The following is a 16889-nucleotide window of genomic DNA, read 5'->3' on the forward strand; positions in this document are numbered from 1 at the left end:
TGTGGCCTTCAGTGTGCTCCATGCATTGGGAAACCATGCTTCCAGGTTATATGGTTTCCCAATGGTGCGCCTAGTACAATGGTGCACCTAGTGCATGTGCTGCCCTCTTCTTGACTTGCCAGCGTGAACCTGCTAAGATGCCATCAACCAATAGCTAGGAGACATTTTGTTTAAAAGGCACCCTCCCCAATAGGGAGGTGTCAAAGCAATGAGTTTCATTAGTGTGTTAGTGGTTCTGGTGTGGCCAGTGTCCTGAACTTGAAGTTCCTGGTACTTTGCCTGGCCAATCCTGAGCCTGTAGTCCCTGGTCCTGGTGTGGCCAGTGACTGAACCTTGTCCCCTGGTCCATGTGTGGCAAAAGTCTAACTCTCTAACCCATAGTCCGTGTGGCCAGTACTTGAATCTATATCTGAGACCTGTGCATCCGAAACAGTCTTGTCTGAGACTACGTGTCAGTAACCATTCTACTAATGAATTCTAAACCTAGTAGTCTCAGCAGAGTCTGTCTCTGTGTCAGTAATCGTTCCGTAGAAAATCTTGAACCTAGTAGTCTGAATGGAGCCTGAGTCCTTTCTGTGTCTGATCCCTGGGGTCAGCAGCTGCAATACCAGGGATTGCCTAGTAGTGGTACCTGGCAGCTATGTGCAGCTCAAGCCTGACTCCACTATCAGGGGATCCAGTGAACACCAGGTAGCACCTTGGCTACTCCCCTCCTTGGTAAGTCAGGTCCCATGGCACAATGGGTACACGAACTATGTGTGCGACCTGCATGCATAACAACAGCTATGTTTCCCTTCATAATACACAAAACTCTATATATATAATCGCCAGTTGGGACTTCCAGCCACTGTCCCCGAATCCCATAAGGCACCGAGACAGTGTCAAGTGACATACCATATTTTTCGCTTTGTAAGATGCACTTTTTTTCCCCAAAGTTGGTGGAAAAATTGGGCGTGCGTCTTACAAAGCGGACATGCCTTACCGATACCATGGGTGTAGGTCGCAGGCTGGGATGAGAGGGTGTCCGGGTGTCTCCGGGTGCCCGGTGGTTTCTGGCTGGTGCTGCGGTTGTCTATGGTGCCCAGCGGTGCTGCGTGGGTGTCTGGCGCTGCCCAGGGCTCTGCCGGCATTTTACGACAGGCCAGAGGCCCAGTAATTCTACTGTTTCCTGTGCGTGTGTGGAGGACTCTGGAATATGGCCACCGCCGGGGGGTGGCACATGCATAGATGGTGATCTCGGAATGAAGATCTTGAGAGATGAGATTTCAGCGCTAACATGTCCACCGCACATGTACAGTGAACAGTGGAACAGTGTCAGCACTAGTGTTGAGCATTCCGATACCGCAAGTATCGGGTATCGGCCGATATTTGCGGTATCGGAATTCCGATACCGAGTTCCGATATTTTTGTGATATCGGGAATCGGTATCGGGATTAAGATTCATGTGTAAAATAAAGAATAAAAAAAAAAATATTGATATACTTACCCTCGGACGCGCCCTGGTTGTCACCGCTGCAACCGCCATGCTTCCGTTCCTAAGAATGAGCGCGTTAAGGACTTTTGATGACGTCGCGGCTTGTGATTGGTCGCTGAGCGGTCATGTGACCGCTCACGCAACCAATCACAAGCCACAACGTCATCGAAGGTCATTAACGCGCTCATTCCTAAGAAAGAGCGCGTTAAGGACCTTCGATGACGTGGCAGCTTGTGATTGGTCGCATGAGCGGTCACATGACCGCTCAGCGACCAATCACAAGCCGCGACGTCATCGAAGGTCCTTAACGTGCTCATTCTTAGAAAGGAAAGCATGGCGGTTGCAGCGGTGACAACCAGGGCGCGTCCGAGGGTAAGTATATCAATATTTTTTTTTTTATTCTTTATTTTACACATGAATATGGATCCCAGGGCCTGAAGGAGAGTTTCCTCTCCTTCAGACCCTGGGAACCATATAGGATACCTTCCGATATTTGTGTCCCATTGACTTGTATTGGTATCGGATATCGGTATCGGCGATATCCGATATTTTTCGGATATCGGCCGATACCATCCGATACCGCTACTTTCAAATATCGGACGGTATCGCTCAACACTAGTCAGCACCACTAAGCATGCACAGATGTTAATTTCACCGCCATCCTGATGCAATAGCATTGGGCCTCTTTCTTGTCGTTTAATAAATGATTGATAAATAGTATGAATATAAATTCTGTATGAAGTTGAGGAGGTGAGAAGCATTTTCGTTAATTTGCACTTCACTGACTAATTGCACCTCTGAGTAAAAGCACTTTAATTCCTTTTTTTGCTTAGTATTATATCTATGTACGTGCGTTTACTTGTATAGTGATTATAATTTGTATGGCTCACCTTTGCATGAGGTTAATCAGAATCACTGTAAATGATGGCTGCTATGTACTGACTACTATTTCACATGAGTTTAAATGTAATAGTTCAGAATACCGTCTTATTGTCAATTATAAGAAATTGTTCATATTTACGCTACTAAATTATTTTAGTTTTTTTATTTTTATTTTCACCTGAAAATAATTTTAGTTTCAAATTTGGCATTTGAACAGGGGTGTGTACACTTTTTAAATCCACTGTATGTCCATCATCTATTCAGTCATCTTTCAGTCAACTTTAAAGGGAACCTGTCACCTGAATTTGGCGGGACTGGTTTTGGGTCATATGGGCGGAGTTTTCGGGTGTTTGATTCACCCTTTCCTTACCCGCTGGCTGCATGCTGGCTGCAATATTGGATTGAAGTTCATTCTCTGTCCTCCATAGTACACGCCTGCGCAAAGCAATCTTGCCTTGTGCAGGCATGTACTACGGAGGACAGAGAATGAACTTCAATCCAATATTGCAGCCAGCATGCAGCCAGCGGGTAAGGAAAGGGTGAATCAAACACCCGAAAACTCCGCCCATATGACCCAAAATCAGTCCCGCCAAATTCAGGTGACAGAGTCCCTTTAATAGTGTTCCTGCAATCCCTTCATAAGAGCCAAGCTTCTTCTTATACCTTAAAAAATACCTTTTATAATTGTCCCACATCATAGGTTAATCACCTTTTTCCTGGTCTGACGGGCATCTCTGGGACCATATCCAGTGTCATCTCTTTCCATGTAATCTCAATTCTCCTGCCTTGATTCTCCTACTGAAGGTCACTTACAGAGTCTGTTCAACTCTTGTGGCTGCATCGTGGGGAATTAAAGTTGTGCAGAACCAACATGTTGTGGAGATAAGGTCAGCCACTTCAATCAAGGCAAAAGAAATGGCAATTATGAGTGCAGGAAAGGTGTTGAGCTCAGTCTGAAGACACCATTAAGGAGTTAGACATATTGCCCTGTTCCCCCTTGAAGATATCAATGTTATTGTTATAATTTAAAGTGTAATGCTATGCGTTATTGTGATGGAGCTGTGTAATGTGAATTGCAATGGTGATGTATTGTAATGTTTTGCCGCTGGACCAGTCCTTGAGTGGAGATATGTATAACCGCAGTTGGTAGATTCGGTGATATGAGCTTGGAAAGCATGCTCCAGCACATATAGTACTGAGAGAGTTATTAGGCCATTCCAGGGCCAGGTTATACAAGCAGTCAACAGAAATAGGTGGGAATGACTGCTCACATATCCCCACCCCAGGGGCGCAGTTTGGCAGATAAAATGGAGACCAAATGTCATTCAGTGTCTGGGTCTGGAGATGTGTGGATCTCCTCTGTGTTGGTCTGCACTAATGCCTAAAGAACCAGACAATATCCTGAGAGGGCAGACCTGCTATATTGTATGGACGTTTTACTTTGTGTTTTCACTTTGTGCTGGAAGAGGCTGTTCTTTTTGTTTGTTTCCCTGAGCGGTTTATGCAGTCTTAATAAACCTGCCTGGACATTTCAGCAATACCGTTTCCTGTGCTTACCTCAAACCGCAGCTGAGTGAGTACAAACCTCTACAACAGTTGAAGTGATTGTTTCCTTCTAGAAGCTCAGACAAGTCCTAGCTTGTTGCTAGAGCAGACATAGTCTAATCTAAGTGCACAGCATGGTCACCTTCATTGGGTGTTCTGTGGCAAGAGAGCGAGGCGATAAAGACACAGGTAGCGTGGTCCCAAGGAACAGGCCAAGACAGAGAGAGTTACAAAGATGCAGGGAGAAGGACAGTGCCAGCTCAGAGGACTGACCAGAGAGCAGAGTGATGAAGTGAGAAGGGTCCGGAGAATGTACGCCTAGCGGTAATGTCCCGACTAGCTTACAGCTGCTAAAGGTAACAGGTCTGGATTGAATAGAATGTAAGAAGAAGTGAGTGCCCCTGATGGGAGTTCCCTAAGCATCAGAAAGCTTGAAGCTGAGCCCGACCATATTGGCAAACTGTCTCCTCTACAAGGAGAATCAAACCTCTCTGAGAAAAATAAAATGACCTTCACGGAATGTACTGTGATGCTAAGATGGCTGCTGGAGAAGGAAATTAGACCAGTGCAGGCAGGAATGGGTAAGGTTGAGGAAATAATCGGACTGTGTATTGAGATGCATTGTATTACTAAAGAAACATGCAAGAAGTTGTGTACCTGCTATAATGTGCATATAGTTGTCACGCAATGACAGTTTAGTAAAGCATTGTTTGTTAACAATTAGTGGTCTAATTTCATGAACTGGTTAACATCTGGTCTTGGCAACCAGCATCATCAGTTACATGTGACCTGCACGGGCGTAGTGCCCTCACAGCACAAATTCATACACCCAGCCAGGAAGTGTAACACCTGTTATGAAAGGTAATTCAGTACCACAATGGACATAGAGGTCAGCGCACATACAGTGACCTGGCAATAACCCAAAAAACAAGAACGAGCTCAAAGACGTGGGAACTCTGTTGACCGCAATCCCTAATCCTCTCAAACCACACTAATGGCAGCCGTGGATTGCGCCTAACGCTCCCTATGCAACTCGGCACGGCCTGAGAAACTAGCTAGCCTGAAGATAGAAAATAAGCCTACCTTGCCTCAGAGAAATACCCCAAAGGAAAAGGCAGCCCCCACATATAATGACTGTGAGTTAAGATGAAAAGACAAACGTAGAGATGAAATAGATTTAGCAAAGTGAGGCCCAACTTTCTGAACAGAGCGAGGATAGGAAAGGTAACTTTGCGGTCAACACAAAACCCTACAAAAACCACGCAAAGGGGGCAAAAAGACCCTCCGTACCGAACTAACGGCATGGAGGTACACCCTCTGCGTCCCAGAGCTTCCAGCAAGCAGTAAAAAACAAATTGACAAGCTGGACAGAAAAAAACAGCAAACAAATAGCAAAGAGGAACTTAGCTATGCAGAGCAGCAGGCAACAGGAACGATCCAGGAGGAAACAGGTCCAATACTAGAACATTGACTGGAGGCCAGGATCAAAGCACTAGGTGGAGTTAAATAGAGCAGCACCTAACGACTTCACCACATCACCTGAGGAAGGAAACTCAGAAGCCGCAGTACCACTTTCCTCCACCAACGGAAGCTCACAGAGAGAACCAGCCGAAGTACCACTTGTGACCACAGGAGGGAGCTCTGCCACAGAATTCACAACAGTACCCCCCCTTGGGGAGGGGTCACCGAACCCTCACCAGAGCTCCCAGGACGACCAAGATGAGCCATATGAAAGGCACGAACAAGATCGGGAGCATGGACATCAGAGGCAAAGACCCAGGAATTATCTTCCTGAGCATAACCCTTCCACTTAACCAGATACTGGAGTTTCCGCCTTGAAACACGAGAATCCAAAATCTTCTCCACAATATACTCCAACTCCCCCTCCACCAAAACCGGGGCAGGAGGATCAACAGATGGAACCATAGGTGCCACGTATCTCCGCAACAATGACCTATGGAATACGTTATGTATGGAAAAAGAATCTGGAAGGGTCAGACGAAAAGACACAGGATTAAGAACCTCAGAAATCCTATACGGACCAATAAAACGAGGTTTAAACTTAGGAGAGGAAACCTTCATAGGAATATGACGAGAAGATAACCAAACCAAGTCCCCAACCCGAAGTCGGGGACCCACACAGCATCTGCGATTAGCGAAACGTTGAGCCTTCTCCTGGGACAAAGTCAAATTGTCCACTACATGAGTCCAAATCTGCTGCAACCTGTCCACCACAGTATCCACACCAGGACAGTCCGAAGACTCAACCTGCCCTGAAGAGAAACGAGGATGGAACCCAGAGTTGCAGAAAAACAGTGAAACCAAGGTAGCCGAGCTGGCCCGATTATTAAGGGCGAACTCAGCCAAAGGCAAAAAGGACACCCAGTCATCCTGATCAGCAGAAACAAAGCATCTCAGATATGTTTCCAAGGTCTGATTGGTTCGTTCGGTCTGGCCATTAGTCTGAGGATGGAAAGCCGAGGAAAAAGACAAGTCAATGCCCATCCTACCACAAAAGGCTCGCCAAAACCTCGAAACAAACTGGGAACCTCTGTCAGAAACGATATTCTCTGGAATACCATGTAAACGAACCACATGCTGGAAAAACAATGGCACCAAATCAGAGGAGGAAGGCAATTTAGACAAGGGTACCAAATGGACCATCTTAGAGAAGCGATCACAGACCACCCAAATGACTGACATCTTTTGAGAGACGGGAAGATCTGAAATAAAATCCATAGAGATATGTGTCCAAGGCCTCTTCGGGACCGGCAAGGGCAAAAGCAACCCACTGGCACGAGAACAGCAGGGCTTAGCCCGTGCACAAATCCCACAGGACTGCACAAAAGTACGCACATCCCGCGACAGAGATGGCCACCAAAAGGATCTAGCCACTAACTCTCTGGTACCAAAGATTCCAGGATGACCAGCCAACACCGAACAATGAACCTCAGAGATAACTTTATTCGTCCACCTATCAGGGACAAACAGTTTCTCCGCTGGGCAACGATCAGGTTTATTAGCCTGAAATTTTTGCAGCACCCGCCGCAAATCAGGGGAGATGGCAGACACAATTACTCCCTCTTTGAGGATACCCGCCGGCTCAGATACACCCGGAGAGTCGGGCACAAAACTCCTAGACAGAGCATCCGCCTTCACATTTTTAGAGCCCGGAAGGTATGAAATCACAAAGTCAAAACGGGCAAAAAACAATGACCAATGAGCTTGTCTAGGATTCAACCGCTTGGCGGACTCGAGATAAGTCAAGTTCTTATGATCAGTCAAGACCACCACGCGATGCTTAGCTCCTTCAAGCCAATGACGCCACTCCTCGAATGCCCACTTCATGGCCAGCAACTCTCGATTGCCCACATCATAATTTCACTCAGCAGGCGAAAACTTCCTGGAAAAGAAGGCGCATGGTTTCATCACCGAGCAATCAAAACTTCTCTGCGACAAAACAGCCCCTGCTCCAATCTCAGAAGCATCAACCTCGACCTGGAACGGAAGCGAAACATCTGGTTGACACAACACAGGGGCAGAAGAAAAACGACGCTTCAACTCTTGAAAAGCTTCCACTGCAGCAGAAGACCAATTGACCAAATCAGCACCTTTCTTGGTCAAATCGGTCAATGGTTTAGCAATACTAGAAAAATTGCAGATGAAGCGACGATAAAAATTAGCAAAGCCCAGGAACTTTTGCAGACTTTTCAGAGATGTCGGCTGAGTCCAATTATGGATGGCTTGGACCTTAACAGGGTCCATCTCGATAGTAGAAGGGGAAAAGATGAACCCCAAAAATGAAACCTTCTGAACACCAAAGAGACACTTTGATCCCTTCACAAACAAAGAATTAGCACGCAGGACCTGAAACACCGTTCTGACCTGCTTCACATGAGACTCCCAATCATCCGAGAAGATCAAAATGTCATCTAAGTACACAATCAGGAATTTATCCAGGTACTCTCGGAAGATGTCATGTATAAAGGACTGAAACACTGATGGAGCATTGGCAAGTCCGAATGGCATTACTAGATACTCAAAATGGCCCACGGGCGTATTAAATGCAGTTTTCCACTCATCGCCTCGCTTAATACGCACAAGATTATACGCACCACGAAGATCTATCTTGGTGAACCAACTAGCCCCCTTAATCCGAGCAAACAAATCAGATAACAATGGCAAGGGGTACTGAAATTTAACCGTGATCTTATTTAGAAGGCGGTAATCTATGCAAGGTCTCAGTGAACCATCCTTCTTGGCTACAAAAAAGAACCCTGCTCCTAATGGCGACGATGACGGGCGAATATGCCCCTTCTCCAAAGACTCCTTCACATAACTCCGCATAGCGCGTGCTCAGGCACAGATAAATTAAACAGTCGACCTTTTGGGAATTTACTACCAGGAATCAAATCGATAGCACAATCACAATCCCTATGCGGAGGAAGGGTATCGGACTTGGGCTCATCAAATAAATCCCGGTAATCAGACAAGAACTCAGGAACCTCAGAAGGGGTGGATGACGAAATAGTCAGAAATGGGACATCACCATGTACCCCCTGACAACCCCAGCTGGACACAGACATGGATTTCCAATCTAATACTGCATTATGGACTTGTAGCCATGGCAAACCCAACACGACCACATCATGCAGATTATGCAACACCAGAAAGCGAATAACCTCCTGATGTGCAGGAGCCATGCACATGGTCAGCTGGGTCCAATACTGAGGCTTATTCTTGGCCAAAGGCGTAGCATCAATTCCTCTCAATGGAATAGGACACTGCAAGGGCTCCAAGAAAAACCCACAACGCCTAGCATACTCCAAGTCCATCAAATTCAGAGCAGCGCCTGAGTCCACAAATGCCATGACAGAATACGATGACAAAGAGCAGATCAAGGTAACAGACAGAAGAAATTTTGACTGTATCGTACCAATGGTGGCAGACCTAGCGAACCGCTTAGTGCGCTTAGGACAATCAGAGATAGCATGAGTGGAATCACCACAGTAGAAACACAGCCCATTCAGACGTCTGTGTTCTTGCCGTTCAACTCTGGTCAAAGTCCTATCGCACTGCATAGGCTCAGGTTTAAGCTCAGGTAATACCGCCAATTGGTGCACAGATTTACGCTCGCGCAAGCGTCGACCGATCTGAATGGCCAAAGACATAGACTCATTCAAACCAGCAGGCATAGGAAATCCCACCATGACATCCTTAAGGGCTTCAGAGAGACCTTTTCTGAAAATAGCTGCGAGCGCACCTTCATTCCATTGAGTGAGAACGGACCACTTTCTAAATTTCTGACAATATACCTCTATTTCATCCTGACCCTGACACAGAGCCAGCAAATTCTTCTCTGCCTGATCCACAGAATTAGGCTCATCGTACAGCAATCCGAGCGCCAGGAAAAATGCATCGATATTACTTAATGCAGGATCTCCTGACGCAAGAGAAAATGCCCAGTCCTGAGGGTCGCCACGCAAAAAAGAGATAACGATCCTAACTTGTTGAACTGGGTCACCAGAGGAGCGAGGTTTCAAAGCCAGAAATAGTTTACAATTATTTTTGAAACTCAGAAATTTAGTTCTATCTCCAAAAAACAAATCAGGAATAGGAATTCTCGGTTCTAACATAGAATTCTGAACCACAAAGTCTTGAATACTTTGTACTCTTGCCGTGAGCTGATCCACACATGAAGACAGACCTTTAATGTCCATTGCTACACCTGTGTCCTGAACCACCCAAATGTCTAGGGGAAAAAAAAGGCAAAACACAGTGCAAAGAAAAAAAAATGGTCTCAGAACTTCTTTTCTCCCTCTATTGGGAATCATTAGTACTTTGGGCCTCCAGTATTGTTATGAAAGGTAATTCAGTACCACAATGGACATAGAGGTCAGCGCACATACACCTGGCAATAACCCAAAAAACAAGAACGAGCTCAAAGACGTGGGAACTCTGTTGACCGCAATCCCTAATCCTCTCAAACCACACTAAAGGCAGCCGTGGATTGCGCCTAATGCTCCCTATGCAACTCGGCGTGGCCTGAGAAACTAGCTAGCCTGAAGATAGAAAATAAGCCTACCTTGCCTCAGAGAAATACCCCAAAGGAAAAGGCAGCCCCCACATATAATGACTGTGAGTTAAGATGAAAAGACAAACGTAGAGATGAAATAGATTTAGCAAAGTGAGGCCCAACTTTCTGAACAGAGCGAGGATAGGAAAGGTAACTTTGCGGTCAACACAAAACCCTACAAAAACCACGCAAAGGGGGCAAAAAGACCCTCCGTACCGAACTAACGGCACGGAGGTACACCCTCTGCGTCCCAGAGCTTCCAGCAAGCAGTAAAAATCAAATTGACAAGCTGGACAGAAAAAAACAGCAAACAAATAGCAAAGAGGAACTTAGCTATGCAGAGCAGCAGGCCACAGGAACGATCCAGGAGGAAACAGGTCCAATACTAGAACATTGACTGGAGGCCAGGATCAAAGCACTAGGTGGAGTTAAATAGAGCAGCACCTAACGACTTCACCACATCACCTGAGGAAGGAAACTCAGAAGCCTCAGTACCACTTTCCTCCACCAACGGAAGCTCACAGAGAGAACCAGCCGAAGTACCACTTGTGACCACAGGAGGGAGCTCTGCCACAGAATTCACAACAAACACCCCAGGTAACCGGTTGTTACAGTGACAATGCTTTCCTCATGGGGAGAGTGATGTCATGCTTGAAAGCGAGGAAGGATCCATTTGACAGGTATTCAGCACATACAACACTGTTCTGACTCCAGGCCAGAAGAGGGAGCTCTACACCGGACTGCAGGGGAGCTGCTCTCTCTGGTCGGGAGGAGGAGACAGTTGCTAGGCAGTTGCTAGGCAGGTGGAGTTAGACAGTTGGTGAGAGGAGAGCAAGGTGAGAGGAAGGAAAGCTGGGGCCGTGGAGATGAGTGATTCTGAGGCTTCTAGGAAGGGAAAAGAAAGCAGAGCAGTCTGTAGGAGACTGAGACGGTGAAGAAGCACAGGAGAGTGAAGAGCTGGAGAGAGAAGCTGCGACTGGGCTAACTCCATGCTGAGCGCAGATACCAGTAGCCAGAAGACCGAGCTTGTGGGAGTAACTCTATGCCCCACGGCAGAAGCCATCGGACAGCAGATTGCAAGTTACCTGTCTACCATTAATACCCGGGGACACAGTAGCAAATAGAGCCCGGGTCGTGATAATGATCCTGTAAAAAGGCTCGAGCTACCTGTCGTACGGGTAGTGTCCTAACTAAAGGGGGACAGAGAGAAAACATGAGGACCTTGTGTGAGGCCTAAGGCAGCAAGGGACTACAACATCACAGCACTAGAAGGAAAGCTTCCAACCCCACCTGGTTAGAGGGATTCCCAATTTGCTTCCAAGCTGGCCGGATCACACCAGCATCCATGATCCAGTACCCTGGACTGTGGCTGCCTTGAACCAAGTAAAGAGGTAAAGAGAATGCAACCCTGTGTCCTCCGTTTCTTATTAGACCACCTATCACCATCTTCATCTATTAAATCGGGAGCCCTGGGGACCCAGCTTGACCTGTGGGAAGCCATACCATCCCTACTGCCATAACACCCCCCCAGTGGGCCCTTTTAAGCAGTGTCGGTCACCCTTGACTGAATACCACAGGTGGCGTCACAAACTTTTATTATTTAACCCTTTAAAGACTGTCCCTTTAACATGGGCACCCAGGGCCACGGACCGGGTCGCCACCGCCGTGACACATCCCTTTAAGTACCGAACTTGGTACCGAGTACCCCACGGCCCTGGCGGGTGTTCCAGAACCACAGTTTCATGTAATGTGTTAGGGCGCAAGAGACAGGTAAGTCTTTCACAGCTACCGCCAATCACCATGTTACACACCCATAGGACCAGACATCCACTGGCAGACACAGATAGAAAAGGGCCCCTGTGCATGAATAATATTCGGGCCCTTTGCAGCCCAAGAGCTACTAAAAATGTAAACTTGTACCTGCTTTCTAGGTCAAAATGGACCCCCTTATCTCTTGGGCCCCTGACGACAATGATAAAAGGTTCTTATGAAAGGGCACAGCTATAGATGACTGAAAATTGAAGGATATAATTTTATACAGGGAAAACCTATTGACAGGTTCATGTTAATTCCTAAAAGAAAAAAGCAAACATTGATTTTTATGATCTAGAAATGTTAAGGCTCTAATGCACATGATAGAAGCTACACACTGCAAGGGAACTTATAATAATAAAAAAGATTTGCTAGAATATTCTTTCTAAGCCTTAGCTAAACACTGCTAAAACTTGTATTTGGTGGATAAAGAAATTGGAAAATGTACACTGTAGGAAATTAAATACAATTGGAGCGCCCCCAGACAAAGGGCCACGAGTTCTTGGTACTGGGCCTCTCTGGTTCGGTTCTGAGGCTGTCACGGTGGCTAGACCCGGTCCGCGACCCTGCTAAGGGGCGTCCAATAAAGGTGGAGCAGTCAATAACGAGGACACAGGGTTGCAGTCTCTTTACCTCTTTACTGAAGACTTCAGGATCCTCAATCCAGAGCACATTTAACAGGGCTATCTGAGACCGGCCGGTCCGATGGGCACTTCCAGAGTTTCCTTCGCAGATGGAAATTGTTGCCTACCACTAGCGCCTGTTTGTGTTGTAGTTCTACCCTGCTGAGCATTCGGAATAGTCCTCACAACTGCTGTTCTCGTTCGTCGTTCTCTACAGCTCTCTCTCTCTCTTTAGTTCCAGATGTTGCTAGTTTCTCGTCCCCCAGATATATTATGGCTAGGACGCACCCGTATGACGGGAAGGCCTGGAGGTCTTCTGGGACCCTAGAGACGCCCCTCTCCCACTGTTGCCCCCTATGTCTTCGTAGGAAATTTAAGGTAGACAGCCAACCTATAATTAACTGTCCTGCGGAGTTCGAAGTAAGGCCTAGAGTCAGTTACTCCAGCGGTGTTCCGGCCACCGGCTACGCGCCTCAGTAGGATGTTGCCTCGGTCTCACGGCACGACTCCTACTGGTACTCCTTTGTGCTTGATCTCGTTTACACTGTTCCACAATATCCTTCCCTTCGTGCCTCTTTCTTAGGATACCGCCGCAAGGGAGTGCAGGCGTGGTTCCGTAACTTTCTGTTCTGTTCGCTAGGCACCTGCCAGGTTCCCACGCCTGACAGGGACTCCCCGTGATCTTCTCCCTGCAACACCCCCTGCCACGGGATGTTGCCTGAATCCAACTCAGTCAGCTTCTGACTAACTTCCTCCCCAACCCCTAGTTTTACCAGTGTGAGGAGTGGCCCAATAAATAAAGCCTTTTGCTCCCCCTAGTGGCCGGAGTGTGAAGTGTAAAGTGTTCTGGTGATACCTGGTCAGGAGAACTCCTTCAGTGCCATCAGACGTACCATCACTTCCCTTAGTGGCAGAGCGTCATACTGCAACGACCAGATCTCTGGGGCGCTGCACAATATCAGCACTTAAAACTACACATGCTGGCTGATCTAAACAACAAGCCATGGTGATGTACAGAAAAACAGTACACTACTTATGGGCCATTTTCTTTTTGTGTGAAGATGCTGCTTTTTTCTGCTGCTCTTTTTCTGGATTTGGCTACATCAAAACATGCGGAAACTAATTATCATGTTTTCGTTGCAATTTTGTAATACATTTTCCTTATATCTGTGAATTTTGGTTCAGATTTGACATAACATTTTTAAATGCATGTTTTAGTGCAGAACTGCTGGAATTCTGTGGTTAAAATGCATATTTTTAACATACATTTTTTCAGCGCCCCCCCCCACCCCCATAGAAGCCCAAACGGAAGAAAAATGCACCAAAAAATACACCATTTACAAATGCACAGTAAACATAAGTTTTCATGAAATCACATCCAGTTTTAATTTTTAGAGGGAATCTGGCAGTTGAATCAACTCTTCAAAGCCATCTATATGAATAAAGTGATACCTTAAAATCAGAAATCCAATGTCTTATTCCAGAGAAATCCACATTTTATTTTAAAGATGTATCGGTAAATGATCTTTCCAGGCTGTGGGCCAGACCCTAATACCCTCAACTCCAATACTATTACCTTTCTTACCAAAGCATCAGGGCGAGTGGGAAGAGAGTGGAGGCTAAGCGCCAGAATTGGCTTATCTAATGGATGTGCCATTTCTGGAGTGGCTGAGGGATGATGTTCTTAGTCTTGGAGGGGGCCAATATCCATAGCTCCTTCCCAAGCTATTAAAATCAGCCTGCATCATTTTCTTTGGGGGGTCACCCTTGTTAATAACCAGTGACAGGTAATAATCAGTAAAAGATAAGAAGACAGCTGTGAGCTAATATAAATAGCCTGGGAAGAGAAATGTTTATTACCCCAGCTGTCGGCGTTCGCTCAGTTGGTTAAGAAAAATTAGGGGGAAGCCACGCAATTTTTTTCTTTTATTTATTTAATCATCATCAGTTAAATACGTGTACAGTAAGCTGCACACACACACTGCATTGATTATATATCTCAATGAATATCTACAGTACAGAGCAAAAGTTTAGACACACCTTCTCACTTTTCTGTATTTTCATGACTATGCAAATTGTAAACCAAGAGTCACCTCTGCTTCTGAGGATAAGTTTATCCGAGTCACCAGCCTCAGAAATCGCAGGTTAACAGCAGCTCAGATTAGAGACCAGGTCAATGCCACAAAGAGTTCTAGCAGCAGACACATCTCTACAACAACTGTTAAGAGGAGTCTTTGTGCAGCAGGCCTTCATGGTAAAATAGCTGCTAGGAAACCACTGCTAAGGACAGGCAACAAGCAGAAGAGACTTGTTTGGGCTAAAGAACACAAGGAATGGACATTAGGCCAGTGGAAATCTGTTCTTTGGTCTGATGAGTCCAAATTTGAGATCTTTGGTTCCAACCACCGTGTCTTTGTGTGACGCAGAAAAGGTGAACGGATGAACTCTACATGCCTGGTTCCCAACGTGAAGAATGGAGGAGGAGGTGTGATGGTGTGGAGGTGCTTTGCTGGTGACACTGTTGGGGATTTATTCAAAATTGAAGGCATACTGAACCAGCATGGCTACCACAGCATCTTGCAGCGGCATGCTATTCCATCTGGTTTGCGTTTAGTTGGACCATCATTTATTTTTCAACAGGACAATGACCCCAAACACACCTCCAGGCTGTATAAGGGCTATTTGACCAAGAAGGAGAGTGATGGGGTGCTACGCCAGATGACCTGGCCTCCACAGTCACCAGACCTGAACCCAATTGAGATGGTTTGGGGTGAGCTGGACCGCAGAGTGAAGGCAAAAGGGCCAACAAGTGCAAAGCATCTCTGGGAGCTCCTTCAAGATTGTTAAAAGACCATTTCCGGTGACTACCTCTTGAAGCTCATCAAGAGAATGCCAAGAGTGTGCAAAGCAGTCATCAATGCAAAAGGTGGCTACTTTGAAGAACCTAGAATATAAGACATATTTTCAGTTGTTTCACACTTTTTTGTTAAGTATATAATTCCACATGTGTTAATTCATAGTTTTGATGCCTTCAGTGTGAATTTACAATTTTTATAGTCATGAAAATACAGAAAAATCTTTAAATGAGAAGGTGTGTCAAAACTTTTGCTCTGTACTCTATCTATCAATCATCTAGCTTTATCTGTATCTAAGAATGTTTTATTAGTAAGGTAGCTTGAAATGACATAGAGATTTACAGTATGTAAAAGCTGATCTTAAAAACGCATTGCATATGGATGTCATACTGATGCTAGGTGAGTAAAATCACATTGTATTCACATGACACTCGAATGACACTCGTCCGACTTTTCCGGAACAACATCGGACCAATTTTATTCATGCTGATGAGTGTGAGCCCTAACTGACACAACTGCAGGTTCCTCTCAGCTTCCATCTCACAGGCAGGAAAGGTTACAATATTGCTGCAATACAGCAGAGCTCAGAGAAAATTCAAAAATGTGTTTGTAAGGAAACAAGGTTCAGAATTTTACTGTTCTGTATTTGTTACATGTCTCACACTGGTAACGCCACCTCTCATATATAATAACCTGTGGAGGCAGGTTTTCATTCAGATCTTTGATTGGCCTAGGGTTGAGCGAAACGGGTCGTTCATTTTCAAAAGTCGCCGACTTTTGGCAAAGTCGGGTTTCATGAAACCCGACCCGACCCCTCTGCGGGGTCGGCCATGCGGTATGCAACTTTCGCACCAAAGTCGCGTTTCAATGACGCGAAAAGCGCCATTTCTCAGCCAATGAAGGTGAACGCAGAGTGTGGGCAGCGTGATGACATAGGTCCTGGTCCCCACCATCTTAGAGAAGGGCATTGCAGTGATTGGCTTGCTGTCTGCGGCATCACAGGGGCTATAAAGGGGCGTTCCCGCCGACCGCCATCTTACTGCTGCTGATCTGAGCTTAGGGAGAGGTTGCTGCCGCTTCGTCAGAGGCAGGGATAGCGTTAGGCAGGGTCCATTAACCCCCAAACCGCTTGTGCTGTAGCGATTTCCACTGTCCAACACCACCTTCGGTGTGCAGGGATAGTGGAAGCTACATTTTTTTTTTCTCAGCGCTGTAGCTCATTGGGCTGCCCTAGAAGGCTCCCTGATAGCTGCATTGCTGTGTGTACGCCGCTGTGCAAACAAACTGCTTTTTTCAAAGCACAAATCCTCTTGTTCCTTCCTTTCTGCACAGCTATCTTTTTTGTTTGTCCACACTTTTTATTTAATTTGTGCATCAGTCCACTCCTTATTGCTGCCTGCCATACCTGGCTGAGATTACTGCAGGGAGATAGTAATTGTAGGACAGTCCCTGTTTTTTTTTTTTTTTTATGGGAGATTAAGATTGGCATTTCTGATAGAGTGCCATCCCTGTGTGTGCCATCTCTCACTCAGTGGGCCATAGAAAGCCTATTAATTTTTTTGGTTGATTTGGGTTCTAAATTCTACCTGAAAAAATCACTAAATCAATCAGTGGGAGATAAA

Source organism: Ranitomeya imitator, chromosome 4 (assembly GCF_032444005.1).
Source record: "Ranitomeya imitator isolate aRanImi1 chromosome 4, aRanImi1.pri, whole genome shotgun sequence".
Classification (NCBI taxonomy): Eukaryota; Metazoa; Chordata; class Amphibia; order Anura; family Dendrobatidae; genus Ranitomeya; species Ranitomeya imitator.